Genomic DNA, 14,193 nt, shown 5'->3' on the forward strand with positions numbered 1-14,193 from the left:
CAGCCTGGATAGCTTGACGCCAGTGGTGTGGAGAGCCTGGGACTCACGTCTGAGCAACCCCAGCCCACTCGGGGTGAAAATTGCAAAAAACACAGTTGATGGACAGCATGTAGAACAATGTCATACATTCACCCCAGTACAAGGATCTGGGTCTAAATCCATAGTTTTTTTGCACTCCACACCACCCTGGGTTAGACACTGGCTATATGCAAATCAGCTCTGACCCTGTGAATCATGGGAACAGTCCAGTCCGAACTACCAAGCCATGTCTTTCCCAGACCGGAATCAAGCATCCAAGGACCCGTTTCTGGCTATCAGCCTTCATCAGCCTGGATAGCTTGCCTCCAGTGGTGTGGAGAGCCTGGGACTCACGTCTGAGCATCCCTAGCCCACTCGGGGTGAAAATTGCAAAAAACACAGTTGATGGACAGAATGTAGAACAATGTCATACATTCACCCCAGTACAAGGATCTGGGCCGAAATCCATCGTTTTTTTGCACTCCAAACCACCCTCGGTTAGACACTGGCTATATGCAAATCAGCTCTGACCCTGTGCCTCAGGGGAACAGTCTATTTCGAACTACCAAGCCATGTCTTTCCCAGACCGGAATCAAGCATCCAAGGACCAGTTTCTGGCTATCAGCCTTCATCAGCCTGGATAGCTTGACTCCAGTGGTGTGGAGAGCCTGGGACTCACGTCTGAGCATCCATAGCCCACTCGGATGAAAATTGCAAAAAACACAGTTGATGGACAGAATGTAGAACAATGTCATACATTCACCCCAGTACAAGGATCTGGGCCTAAATCCATCGTTTTTTTGCACTCCACACCACCCTGGGTTAGACACTGGCTATATGCAAATCAGCTCTGACCCTGTGCCTCATGGGAAAAGTCCAGTCCGAACTACCAAGCCATGTCTTTCCCAGACCGGAATCAAGCATCCAAGGACCGGTTTCTGGCTATCAGCCTTCATCAGCCTGGATAGCTTGACTCCAGTGGTGTGGAGAGCCTGGGACTCACATCTGAGCATCCCCAGCCCACTCGGATGAAAATTGCAAAAAACACAGTTGATGGACAGAATGTAGAACAATGTCATACATTCACCCCAGTACAAGGATCTGGGCCTAAATCCATCGTTTTTTGCACTCCACACCACCCTGGGTTAGACACTGGCTATATGCAAATCAGCTCTGACCCTGTGCCTCATGGGAACAGTCCAGTCCGAACTACCAAGCCATGTCTTTCCCAGACCGAAATCAAGCATCCAAGGACAAGTTTCTGGCTATCAGCCTTCATCAGCCTGGATAGCTTGACTCCAGTGGTGTGGAGAGCCTGGGACTCAAGTCTGAGCATCCATAGTCCACTCGGGTGAAAATTGCAAAAAACACAGTTGATGGACAGAATGTAGAACAATGTCATACATTCACCCCAGTACAAGGATCTGAGCCTAAATCCATCGGTTTTTTTGCACTCCACACCACCCTGGGTTAGACACTGGCTATATGCAAATCAGCTCTGACCCTGTGCCTCACGGGAACAGTCCAATCCGAACTACCAAGCCATGTCTTTCCCAGACCGGAATCAAGCATCCAAGGACCGGTTTCTGGCTATCAGCCTTCATCAGCCTGGATAGCTTGACTCCAGTGGTGTGGAGAGCCTGGGACTCGGGTCTGAGCATCCCCAGCCCACTCGGGGTTAAAATTGCAAAAAACACAGTTGATAGACAGAATGTAGAACAATGTCATACATTCACCCCAGTACAAGGATCTGGGCCTAAATCCATCGTTTTTTTGCACTACACAACACCCTAGGTTAGACACTGGCTATATGCAAATCAGCTCTGACCCTGTGCCTCATGGGAACAGTCCAGTCCGAACTACCAAGCCATGTCTTTCCCAGACCGGAATCAAGCATCCAAGGACCAGTTTCTGGCTATCAGCCTTCATTAGCCTGGATAGCTTGACTCCAGTGGTGTGGAGAGCCTGGGACTCACATCTGAGCATCCATAGCCCACTTGGGGTGAAAATTGCAAAAAACACAGTTGATGGACAGAATGTAGAACAATGTCATACATTCACCCCAGTACAAGGATCGGGGCCTAAATCCATTGTTTTTTTGCACTCCACACCACCCTGGGTTAGACACTGGATATATGCAAATCAGCTCTGACCCTGTGCCTCATGGGAACAGTCCAGTCTGAACTACCAAGCCATGTCTTTCCCAGACCGGAATCAAGCATCCAAGGACCGGTTTCTGGCTATCAGCCTTCATCATCCTGGATAGCTTGACTCCAGTGGTGTGGAGAGCCTGGGACTCACGTCTGAGCATCCCCAGCCCACTCAGGGTGAAAATTGCAAAAACACAGTTGATGGACAGAATGTAGAACAATGTCATACATTCACCCCAGTACAAGGATCTGGACCTAAATCCATCGTTTCTTTGCACTCCACACCACCCTGGGTTAGACACTGGCTATATGCAAATCAGCTCTGACCCTGAGCCTCATGGGAACAGTCTAGCCTGAACTACCAAGCAATGTCTTTCCCAGACCGGAATCAAGCATCCAAGGACCAGTTTCTGGCTATCAGCCTTCATTAGCCTGGATAGCTTGACTCCAGTGGTGTGGAGAGCCTGGGACTCACGTCTGAGCATCCATAGCCCACTCGGGGTGAAAATAATTGCAAAAAACACAGTTGATGGACAGAATGTAGAGCAATGTCATACATTCACCCTAGTACAAGGATCGGGGCCTAAATCCATCGTTTTTATGCACTCCACACCACCCTGGGTTAGACACTGGCTATATGCAAATCAGCTCTGACCCTGTGCCTCATGGGAACAGTCCAGTCTGAACTACAAAGCCATGTCTTTCCCAGACCGGAATCAAGCATCCAAGGACCGGTATCTGGCTATCAGCCTTCATCAGCCTGGATAGCTTGACTCCAGTGGTGTGGAGAACCTGGGACTCACGTCTGAGCATCCCCAGCCCACTCGGGGTTAAAATTTCAAAAAAGACAGTTGATGGACAGAATGTAGAACAATGTCATACATTCACCCCAGTACAAGGATCTGGGCCTAAATCCATCTTTTTTTGCACTCCACACCACCCTGGGTTAGACACTGGCTACATGCAAATCAGCTCTGACCCTGTGCCTCATGGGAACAGTCCAGTCCGAACTACCAAGCCATGTCTTTCCCAGACCGGAATCAAGCATCCAAGGACCGGTTTCTGGCTATCAGCCTTCATCAGCCTGGATAGCTTGACTCCAGTGGTGTGGAGAACCTGGGACTCACGTCTGAGCATCCCCAGCCCACTCGGGGTTAAAATTTCAAAAAAGACAGTTGATGGACAGAATGTAGAACAATGTCATACATTCACCCCAGTACAAGGATCTGGGCCTAAATCCATCGTTTTTTTGCACTCCACACCACCCTGGGTTAGACACTGGCTACATGCAAATCAGCTCTGACCCTGTGCCTCATGGGAACAGTCCAGTCCGAACTACCAAGCCATGTCTTTCCCAGACCGGAATCAAGCATCCAAGGACCGGTTTCTGGCTATCAGCCTTCATCAGCCTGGATAGCTTGACTCCAGTGGTGTGGAGAGCCTGGGACTCACGTCTGAGCATCCCCAGCCCACTCGGGGTGAAAATTGCAAAAAACACAGTTGATGGACAGAATGTAGAACAATGTCATACATTCACCCCAGTACAAGGATCTGGGCCTAAATCCATCGTTTTTTTGCACTACACAACACCCTGGGTTAGACACTGGCTATATGCAAATCAGCTCTGACCCTGTGCCTCATGGGAACAGTCCAGTCCGAACTACCAAGCCATGTCTTTCCCAGACCGGAATCAAGCATCCAAGGACCGGTTTCTGGCTATCAGCCTTCATCATCCTGGATAGCTTGACTCCAGTGGTGTGGAGAGCCTGGGACTCACGTCTGAGCATCCATAGCCCACTCGGGGTGAAAATAATTGCAAAAAACACAGTTGATGGACAGAATGTAGAGCAATGTCATACATTCACCCTAGTACAAGGATCTGGGCCTAAATCCATCGTTTTTATGCACTCCACACCACCCTGGGTTAGACACTGGCTATATGCAAATCAGCTCTGACCCTGTGCCTCATGGGAACAGTCCAGTCTGAACTACCAAGCCATGTCTTTCCCAGACCGGAATCAAGCATCCAAGGACCGGTATCTGGCTATCAGCCTTCATCAGCCTGGATAGCTTGACTCCAGTGGTGTGGAGAACCTGGGACTCACGTCTGAGCATCCCCAGCCCACTCGGGGTGAAAATTGCAAAAAAGACAGTTGATGGACAGAATGTAGAACAATGTCATACATTCACCCCAGTACAAGGATCTGGGCCTAAATCCATCGTTTTTTTGCACTCCACACCACCCTGGCTTAGACACTGGCCATATGCAAATCAGCTCTGACCCTGTGCCTCATGGGAACAGTCAAGTCCGAACTACCAAGCCATGTCTTTCCCAGACCGGAATCAAGCATCCAAGGACCGGTTTCTGGCTATCAGCCTTCATCAGCCTGGATAGCTTGACTCCAGTGGTGTGGAGAGCCTGGGACTCACGTCTGAGCATCCATAGCCCACTCGGATGAAAATTGCAAAAAACACAGTTGATGGACAGAATGTAGAACAATGTCATACATTCACCCCAGTACAAGGATCTGGGCCTAAATCCATCGTTTTTTTGCACTCCACACCACCCTGGGTTAGACACTGGCTATATGCAAATCAGCTCTGACCCTGTGCCTCATGGGAACAGTCCAGTCTGAACTACCAAGCCATGTCTTTCCCAGACCGGAATCAAGCATCCAAGGACCGGTTTCTGGCTATCAGCCTTCATCATCCTGGATAGCTTGACTCCAGTGGTGTGGAGAGCCTGGGACTCACGTCTGAGCATCCATAGCCCACTCGGGGTGAAAATAATTGCAAAAAACACAGTTGATGGACAGAATGTAGAGCAATGTCATACATTCACCCTAGTACAAGGATCGGGGCCTAAATCCATCGTTTTTATGCACTCCACACCACCCTGGGTTAGACACTGGCTATATGCAAATCAGCTCTGACCCTGTGCCTCATGGGAACAGTCCAGTCTGAACTACCAAGCCATGTCTTTCCCAGACCGGAATCAAGCATCCAAGGACCGGTATCTGGCTATCAGCCTTCATCAGCCTGGATAGCTTGACTCCAGTGGTGTGGAGAACCTGGGACTCACGTCTGAGCATCCCCAGCCCACTCGGGGTTAAAATTGCAAAAAAGACAGTTGATGGACAGAATGTAGAACAATGTCATACATTCACCCCAGTACAAGGATCTGGGCCTAAATCCATCGTTTTTTTGCACTCCACACCACCCTGGGTTAGACACTGGCTATATGCAAATCAGCTCTGACCCTGTGCCTCATGGGAACAGTCAAGTCCGAACTACCAAGCCATGTCTTTCCCAGACCGGAATCAAGCATCCAAGGACCGGTTTCTGGCTATCAGCCTTCATCAGCCTGGATAGCTTGACTCCAGTGGTGTGGAGAGCCTGGGACTCACGTCTGAGCATCCATAGCCCACTCGGATGAAAATTGCAAAAAACACAGTTGATGGACAGAATGTAGAACAATGTCATACATTCACCCCAGTACAAGGATCTGGGCCTAAATCCATCGTTTTTTTGCACTCCACACCACCCTGGGTTAGACACTGGCTATATGCAAATCAGCTCTGACCCTGTGCCTCATGGGAACAGTCCAGTCTGAACTACCAAGCCATGTCTTTCCCAGACCGGAATCAAGCATCCAAGGACCGGTTTCTGGCTATCAGCCTTCATCATCCTGGATAGCTTGACTCCAGTGGTGTGGAGAGCCTGGGACTCACGTCTGAGCATCCATAGCCCACTCGGGGTGAAAATAATTGCAAAAAACACAGTTGATGGACAGAATGTAGAGCAATGTCATACATTCACCCTAGTACAAGGATCGGGGCCTAAATCCATCGTTTTTATGCACTCCACACCACCCTGGGTTAGACACTGGCTATATGCAAATCAGCTCTGACCCTGTGCCTCATGGGAACAGTCCAGTCTGAACTACCAAGCCATGTCTTTCCCAGACCGGAATCAAGCATCCAAGGACCGGTATCTGGCTATCAGCCTTCATCAGCCTGGATAGCTTGACTCCAGTGGTGTGGAGAACCTGGGACTCACGTCTGAGCATCCCCAGCCCACTCGGGGTTAAAATTGCAAAAAAGACAGTTGATGGACAGAATGTAGAACAATGTCATACATTCACCCCAGTACAAGGATCTGGGCCTAAATCCATCGTTTTTTTGCACTCCACACCACCCTGGGTTAGACACTGGCTACATGCAAATCAGCTCTGACCCTGTGCCTCATGGGAACAGTCCAGTCCGAACTACCAAGCCATGTCTTTCCCAGACCGGAATCAAGCATCCAAGGACCGGTTTCTGGCTATCAGCCTTCATCAGCCTGGATAGCTTGACTCCAGTGGTGTGGAGAGCCTGGGACTCACGTCTGAGCATCCCCAGCCCACTCGGGGTTCAAATTGCAAAAAACACAGTTGATGGACAGAATGTAGAACAATGTCATACATTCACCCCAGTACAAGGATCTGGGCCTAAATCCATCGTTTTTTTGCACTACACAACACCCTGGGTTAGACACTGGCTATATGCAAATCAGCTCTGACCCTGTGCCTCATGGGAACAGTCCAGTCCGAACTACCAAGCCATGTCTTTCCCAGACCGGAATCAAGCATCCAAGGACCGGTTTCTGGCTATCAGCCTTCATCATCCTGGATAGCTTGACTCCAGTGGTGTGGAGAGCCTGGGACTCACGTCAGAGCATCCCCAGCCCACTCAGGGTGAAAATTGCAAAAACACAGTTGATGGACAGAATGTAGAACAATGTCATACATTCACCCCAGTACAAGGATCTGGACCTAAATCCATCGTTTCTTTGCACTCCACACCACCCTGGGTTAGACACTGGCTATAAGCAAATCAGCTCTGACCCTGAGCCTCATGGGAACAGTCTAGCCTGAACTACCAAGCAATGTCTTTCCCAGACCGGAATCAAGCATCCAAGGACCAGTTTCTGGCTATCAGCCTTCATTAGCCTGGATAGCTTGACTCCAGTGGTGTGGAGAGCCTGGGACTCACGTCTGAGCATCCATAGCCCACTCGGGGTGAAAATAATTGCAAAAAACACAGTTGATGGACAGAATGTAGAGCAATGTCATACATTCACCCTAGTACAAGGATCTGGGCCTAAATCCATCGTTTTTATGCACTCCACACCACCCTGGGTTAGACACTGGCTATATGCAAATCAGCTCTGACCCTGTGCCTCATGGGAACAGTCCAGTCTGAACTACCAAGCCATGTCTTTCCCAGACCGGAATCAAGCATCCAAGGACCGGTATCTGGCTATCAGCCTTCATCAGCCTGGATAGCTTGACTCCAGTGGTGTGGAGAACCTGGGACTCACGTCTGAGCATCCCCAGCCCACTCGGGGTGAAAATTGCAAAAAAGACAGTTGATGGACAGAATGTAGAACAATGTCATACATTCACCCCAGTACAAGGATCTGGGCCTAAATCCATCGTTTTTTTGCACTCCACACCACCCTGGGTTAGACACTGGCTATATGCAAATCAGCTCTGACCCTGTGCCTCATGGGAACAGTCCAGTCCGAACTACCAAGCCATGTCTTTCCCAGACCGGAATCAAGCATCCAAGGACCGGTTTCTGGCTATCAGCCTTCATCAGCCTGGATAGCTTGACTCCAGTGGTGTGGAGAGCCTGGGACTCACGTCTGAGCATCCATAGCCCACTCGGATGAAAATTGCAAAAAACACAGTTGATGGACAGAATGTAGAACAATGTCATACATTCACCCCAGTACAAGGATCTGGGCCTAAATCCATCGTTTTTTTGCACTCCACACCACCCTGGGTTAGACACTGGCTATATGCAAATCAGCTCTGACCCTGTGCCTCATGGGAACAGTCCAGTCTGAACTACCAAGCCATGTCTTTCCCAGACCGGAATCAAGCATCCAAGGACCGGTTTCTGGCTATCAGCCTTCATCATCCTGGATAGCTTGACTCCAGTGGTGTGGAGAGCCTGGGACTCACGTCTGAGCATCCCCAGCCCACTCAGGGTGAAAATTGCAAAAACACAGTTTATGGACAGAATGTAGAACAATGTCATACATTCACCCCAGTACAAGGATCTGGACCTAAATCCATCGTTTCTTTGCACTCCACACCACCCTGGGTTAGACACTGGCTATATGCAAATCAGCTCTGACCCTGAGCCTCATGGGAACAGTCTAGCCTGAACTACCAAGCAATGTCTTTCCCAGACCGGAATCAAGCATCCAAGGACCAGTTTCTGGCTATCAGCCTTCATTAGCCTGGATAGCTTGACTCCAGTGGTGTGGAGAGCCTGGGACTCACGTCTGAGCATCCATAGCCCACTCGGGTTGAAAATAATTGCAAAAAACACAGTTGATGGACAGAATGTAGAGCAATGTCATACATTCACCCTAGTACAAGGATCGGGGCCTAAATCCATCGTTTTTATGCACTCCACACCACCCTGGGTTAGACACTGGCTATATGCAAATCAGCTCTGACCCTGTGCCTCATGGGAACAGTCCAGTCTGAACTACCAAGCCATGTCTTTCCCAGACCGGAATCAAGCATCCAAGGACCGGTATCTGGCTATCAGCCTTCATCAGCCTGGATAGCTTGACTCCAGTGGTGTGGAGAACCTGGGACTCACGTCTGAGCATCCCCAGCCCACTCGGGGTTAAAATTGCAAAAAAGACAGTTGATGGACAGAATGTAGAACAATGTCATACATTCACCCCAGTACAAGGATCTGGGCCTAAATCCATCGTTTTTTTGCACTCCACACCACCCTGGGTTAGACACTGGCTATATGCAAATCAGCTCTGACCCTGTGCCTCATGGGAACAGTCCAGTCCGAACTACCAAGCCATGTCTTTCCCAGACCGGAATCAAGCATCCAAGGACCGGTTTCTGGCTATCAGCCTTCATCAGCCTGGATAGCTTGACTCCAGTGGTGTGGAGAGCCTGGGACTCACGTCTGAGCATCCCCAGCCCACTCGGGGTGAAAATTGCAAAAAACACAGTTGATGGACAGAATGTAGAACAATGTCATACATTCACCCCAGTACAAGGATCTGGGCCTAAATCCATCGTTTTTTTGCACTACACAACACCCTGGGTTAGACACTGGCTATATGCAAATCAGCTCTGACCCTGTGCCTCATGGGAACAGTCCAGTCCGAACTACCAAGCCATGTCTTTCCCAGACCGGAATCAAGCATCCAAGGACCGGTTTCTGGCTATCAGCCTTCATCATCCTGGATAGCTTGACTCCAGTGGTGTGGAGAGCCTGGGACTCACGTCAGAGCATCCCCAGCCCACTCAGGGTGAAAATTGCAAAAACACAGTTGATGGACAGAATGTAGAACAATGTCATACATTCACCCCAGTACAAGGATCTGGACCTAAATCCATCGTTTCTTTGCACTCCACACCACCCTGGGTTAGACACTGGCTATATGCAAATCAGCTCTGACCCTGAGCCTCATGGGAACAGTCTAGCCTGAACTACCAAGCAATGTCTTTCCCAGACCGGAATCAAGCATCCAAGGACCAGTTTGTGGCTATCAGCCTTCATTAGCCTGGATAGCTTGACTCCAGTGGTGTGGAGAGCCTGGGACTCACGTCTGAGCATCCATAGCCCACTCGGGGTGAAAATAATTGCAAAAAACACAGTTGATGGACAGAATGTAGAGCAATGTCATACATTCACCCTAGTACAAGGATCTGGGCCTAAATCCATCGTTTTTATGCACTCCACACCACCCTGGGTTAGACACTGGCTATATGCCAATCAGCTCTGACCCTGTGCCTCATGGGAACAGTCCAGTCTGAACTACCAAGCCATGTCTTTCCCAGACCGGAATCAAGCATCCAAGGACCGGTATCTGGCTATCAGCCTTCATCAGCCTGGATAGCTTGACTCCAGTGGTGTGGAGAACCTGGGACTCACGTCTGAGCATCCCCAGCCCACTCGGATGAAAATTGCAAAAAAGACAGTTGATGGACAGAATGTAGAACAATGTCATACATTCACCCCAGTACAAGGATCTGGGCCTAAATCCATCGTTTTTTTGCACTCCACACCACCCTGGGTTAGACACTGGCTATATGCAAATCAGCTCTGACCCTGTGCCTCATGGGAACAGTCCAGTCCGAACTACCAAGCCATGTCTTTCCCAGACCGGAATCCAGCATCCAAGGACCGGTTTCTGGCTATCAGCCTTCATCAGCCTGGATAGCTTGACTCCAGTGGTGTGGAGAGCCTGGGACTCACGTCTGAGCATCCCCAGCCCACTCGGGGTGAAAATTGCAAAAAACACAGTTGATGGACAGAATGTAGAACAATGTCATACATTCACCCCAGTACAAGGATCTGGGCCTAAATCCATCGTTTTTTTGCACTACACAACACCCTGGGTTAGACACTGGCTATATGCAAATCAACTCTGACCCTGTGCCTCATGGGAACAGTCCAGTCCGAACTACCAACCCATGTCTTTCCCAGACCGGAATCAAGCATCCAAGGACCGGTTTCTGGCTATCAGCCTTCATCAGCCTGGATAGCTTGACTCCAGTGGTGTGAAGAGCCTGGGACCCACATCTGAGCATCCCCAGCCCACTCAGGGTGAAAATTGCAAAAAACACAGTTGATGGACAGAATGTAGAACAATGTCATACATTCACCCCAGTACAAGGATCGGGGCCTAAATCCATTGTTTTTTTGCACTCCACACCACCCTGGGTTAGACACTGGCTATATGCAAATCAGCTCTGACCCTGTGCCTCATGGGAACAGTCCAGTCTGAACTACCAAGCCATGTCTTTCCCAGACCGGAATCAAGCATCCAAGGACCGGTTTCTGGCTATCAGCCTTCATCATCCTGGATAGCTTGACTCCAGTGGTGTGGAGAGCCTGGGACTCACGTCTGAGCATCCCCAGCCCACTCAGGGTGAAAATTGCAAAAACACAGTTGATGGACAGAATGTAGAACAATGTCATACATTCACCCCAGTACAAGGATCTGGACCTAAATCCATCGTTTCTTCGCACTCCACACCACCCTGGGTTAGACACTGGCTATATGCAAATCAGCTCTGACCCTGAGCCTCATGGGAACAGTCTAGCCTGAACTACCAAGCAATGTCTTTCCCAGACCGGAATCAAGCATCCAAGGACCAGTTTCTGGCTATCAGCCTTCATTAGCCTGGATAGCTTGACTCCAGTGGTGTGGAGAGCCTGGGACTCACGTCTGAGCATCCATAGCCCACTCGGGGTGAAAATAATTGCAAAAAACACAGTTGATGGACAGAATGTAGAGCAATGTCATACATTCACCCTAGTACAAGGATCGGGGCCTAAATCCATCGTTTTTATGCACTCCACACCACCCTGGGTTAGACACTGGCTATATGCAAATCAGCTCTGACCCTGTGCCTCATGGGAACAGTCCAGTCTGAACTACCAAGCCATGTCTTTCCCAGACCGGAATCAAGCATCCAAGGACCGGTATCTGGCTATCAGCCTTCATCAGCCTGGATAGCTTGACTCCAGTGGTGTGGAGAACCTGGGACTCACGTCTGAGCATCCCCAGCCCACTCGGGGTGAAAATTGCAAAAAACACAGTTGATGGACAGAATGTAGAACAATGTCATACATTCACCCCAGTACAAGGATCTGGGCCTAAATCCATCGTTTTTTTGCACTACACAACACCCTGGGTTAGACACTGGCTATATGCAAATCAGCTCTGACCCTGTGCCTCATGGGAACAGTCCAGTCCGAACTACCAAGCCATGTCTTTCCCAGACCGGAATCAAGCATCCAAGGACCGGTTTCTGGCTATCAGCCTTCATCAGCCTGGATAGCTTGACTCCAGTGGTGTGGAGAGCCTGGGACTCACGTCTGAGCATCCCCAGCCCACTCGGGGTGAAAATTGCAAAAAACACAGTTGATGGACAGAATGTAGAACAATGTCATACATTCACCCCAGTACAAGGATCTGGGCCTGAATCCATCGTTTTTTTGCACTACACAACACCCTGGGTTAGACACTGGCTATATGCAAATCAGCTCTGACCCTGTGCCTCATGGGAACAGTCCAGTCCGAACTACCAAGCCATGTCTTTCCCAGACCGGAATCAAGCATCCAAGGACCGGTTTCTGGCTATCAGCCTTCATCATCCTGGATAGCTTGACTCCAGTGGTGTGGAGAGCCTGGGACTCACGTCAGAGCATCCCCAGCCCACTCAGGGTGAAAATTGCAAAAACACAGTTGATGGACAGAATGTAGAACAATGTCATACATTCACCCCAGTACAAGGATCTGGACCTAAATCCATCGTTTCTTTGCACTCCACACCACCCTGGGTTAGACACTGGCTATATGCAATTCAGCTCTGACCCTGAGCCTCATGGGAACAGTCTAGCCTGAACTACCAAGCAATGTCTTTCCCAGACCGGAATCAAGCATCCAAGGACCAGTTTCTGGCTATCAGCCTTCATTAGCCTGGATAGCTTGACTCCAGTGGTGTGGAGAGCCTGGGACTCACGTCTGAGCATCCATAGCCCACTCGGGGTGAAAATAATTGCAAAAAACACAGTTGATGGACAGAATGTAGAGCAATGTCATACATTCACCCTAGTACAAGGATCTGGGCCTAAATCCATCGTTTTTATGCACTCCACACCACCCTGGGTTAGACACTGGCTATATGCAAATCAGCTCTGACCCTGTGCCTCATGGGAACAGTCCAGTCTGAACTACCAAGCCATGTCTTTCCCAGACCGGAATCAAGCATCCAAGGACCGGTATCTGGCTATCAGCCTTCATCAGCCTGGATAGCTTGACTCCAGTGGTGTGGAGAACCTGGGACTCACGTCTGAGCATCCCCAGCCCACTCGGGGTGAAAATTGCAAAAAAGACAGTTGATGGACAGAATGTAGAACAATGTCATACATTCACCCCAGTACAAGGATCTGGGCCTAAATCCATCGTTTTTTTGCACTCCACACCACCCTGGGTTAGACACTGGCTATATGCAAATCAGCTCTGACCCTGTGCCTCATGGGAACAGTCCAGTCCGAACTACCAAGCCATGTCTTTCCCAGACCGGAATCAAGCATCCAAGGACCGGTTTCTGGCTATCAGCCTTCATCAGCCTGGATAGCTTGACTCCAGTGGTGTGGAGAGCCTGGGACTCACGTCTGAGCATCCCCAGCCCACTCGGGGTGAAAATTGCAAAAAACACAGTTGATGGACAGAATGTAGAACAATGTCATACATTCACCCCAGTACAAGGATCGGGGCCTAAATCCATTGTTTTTTTGCACTCCACACCACCCTGGGTTAGACACTGGCTATATGCAAATCAGCTCTGACCCTGTCCCTCATGGGAACAGTCCAGTCTGAACTACCAAGCCATGTCTTTCCCAGACCGGAATCAAGCATCCAAGGACCGGTTTCTGGCTATCAGCCTTCATCAGCCTGGATAGCTTGACTCCAGTGGTGTGGAGAGCCTGGGACTCACGTCTGAGCATCCCCAGCCCACTCGGGGTGAAAATTGCAAAAAACACAGTTGATGGACAGAATGTAGAACAATGTCATACATTCACCCCAGTACAAGGATCTGGGCCTAAATCCATCGTTTTTTTGCACTACACAACACCCTGGGTTAGACACTGGCTATATGCAAATCAGCTCTGACCCTGTGCCTCATGGGAACAGTCCAGTCCGAACTACCAACCCATGTCTTTCCCAGACCGGAATCAAGCATCCAGGGACCGGTTTCTGGCTATCAGCCTTCATCAGCCTGGATAGCTTGACTCCAGTGGTGTGAAGAGCCTGGGACCCACATCTGAGCATCCCCAGCCCACTCAGGGTGAAAATTGCAAAAAACACAGTTGATGGACAGAATGTAGAACAATGTCATACATTCACCCCAGTACAAGGATCGGGGCCTAAATCCATTGTTTTTTTGCACTCCACACCACCCTGGGTTAGACACTGGCTA

Source organism: Lissotriton helveticus, chromosome 2_2 (genome assembly GCF_964261635.1).
Source record: "Lissotriton helveticus chromosome 2_2, aLisHel1.1, whole genome shotgun sequence".
Classification (NCBI taxonomy): domain Eukaryota; kingdom Metazoa; phylum Chordata; class Amphibia; order Caudata; family Salamandridae; genus Lissotriton; species Lissotriton helveticus.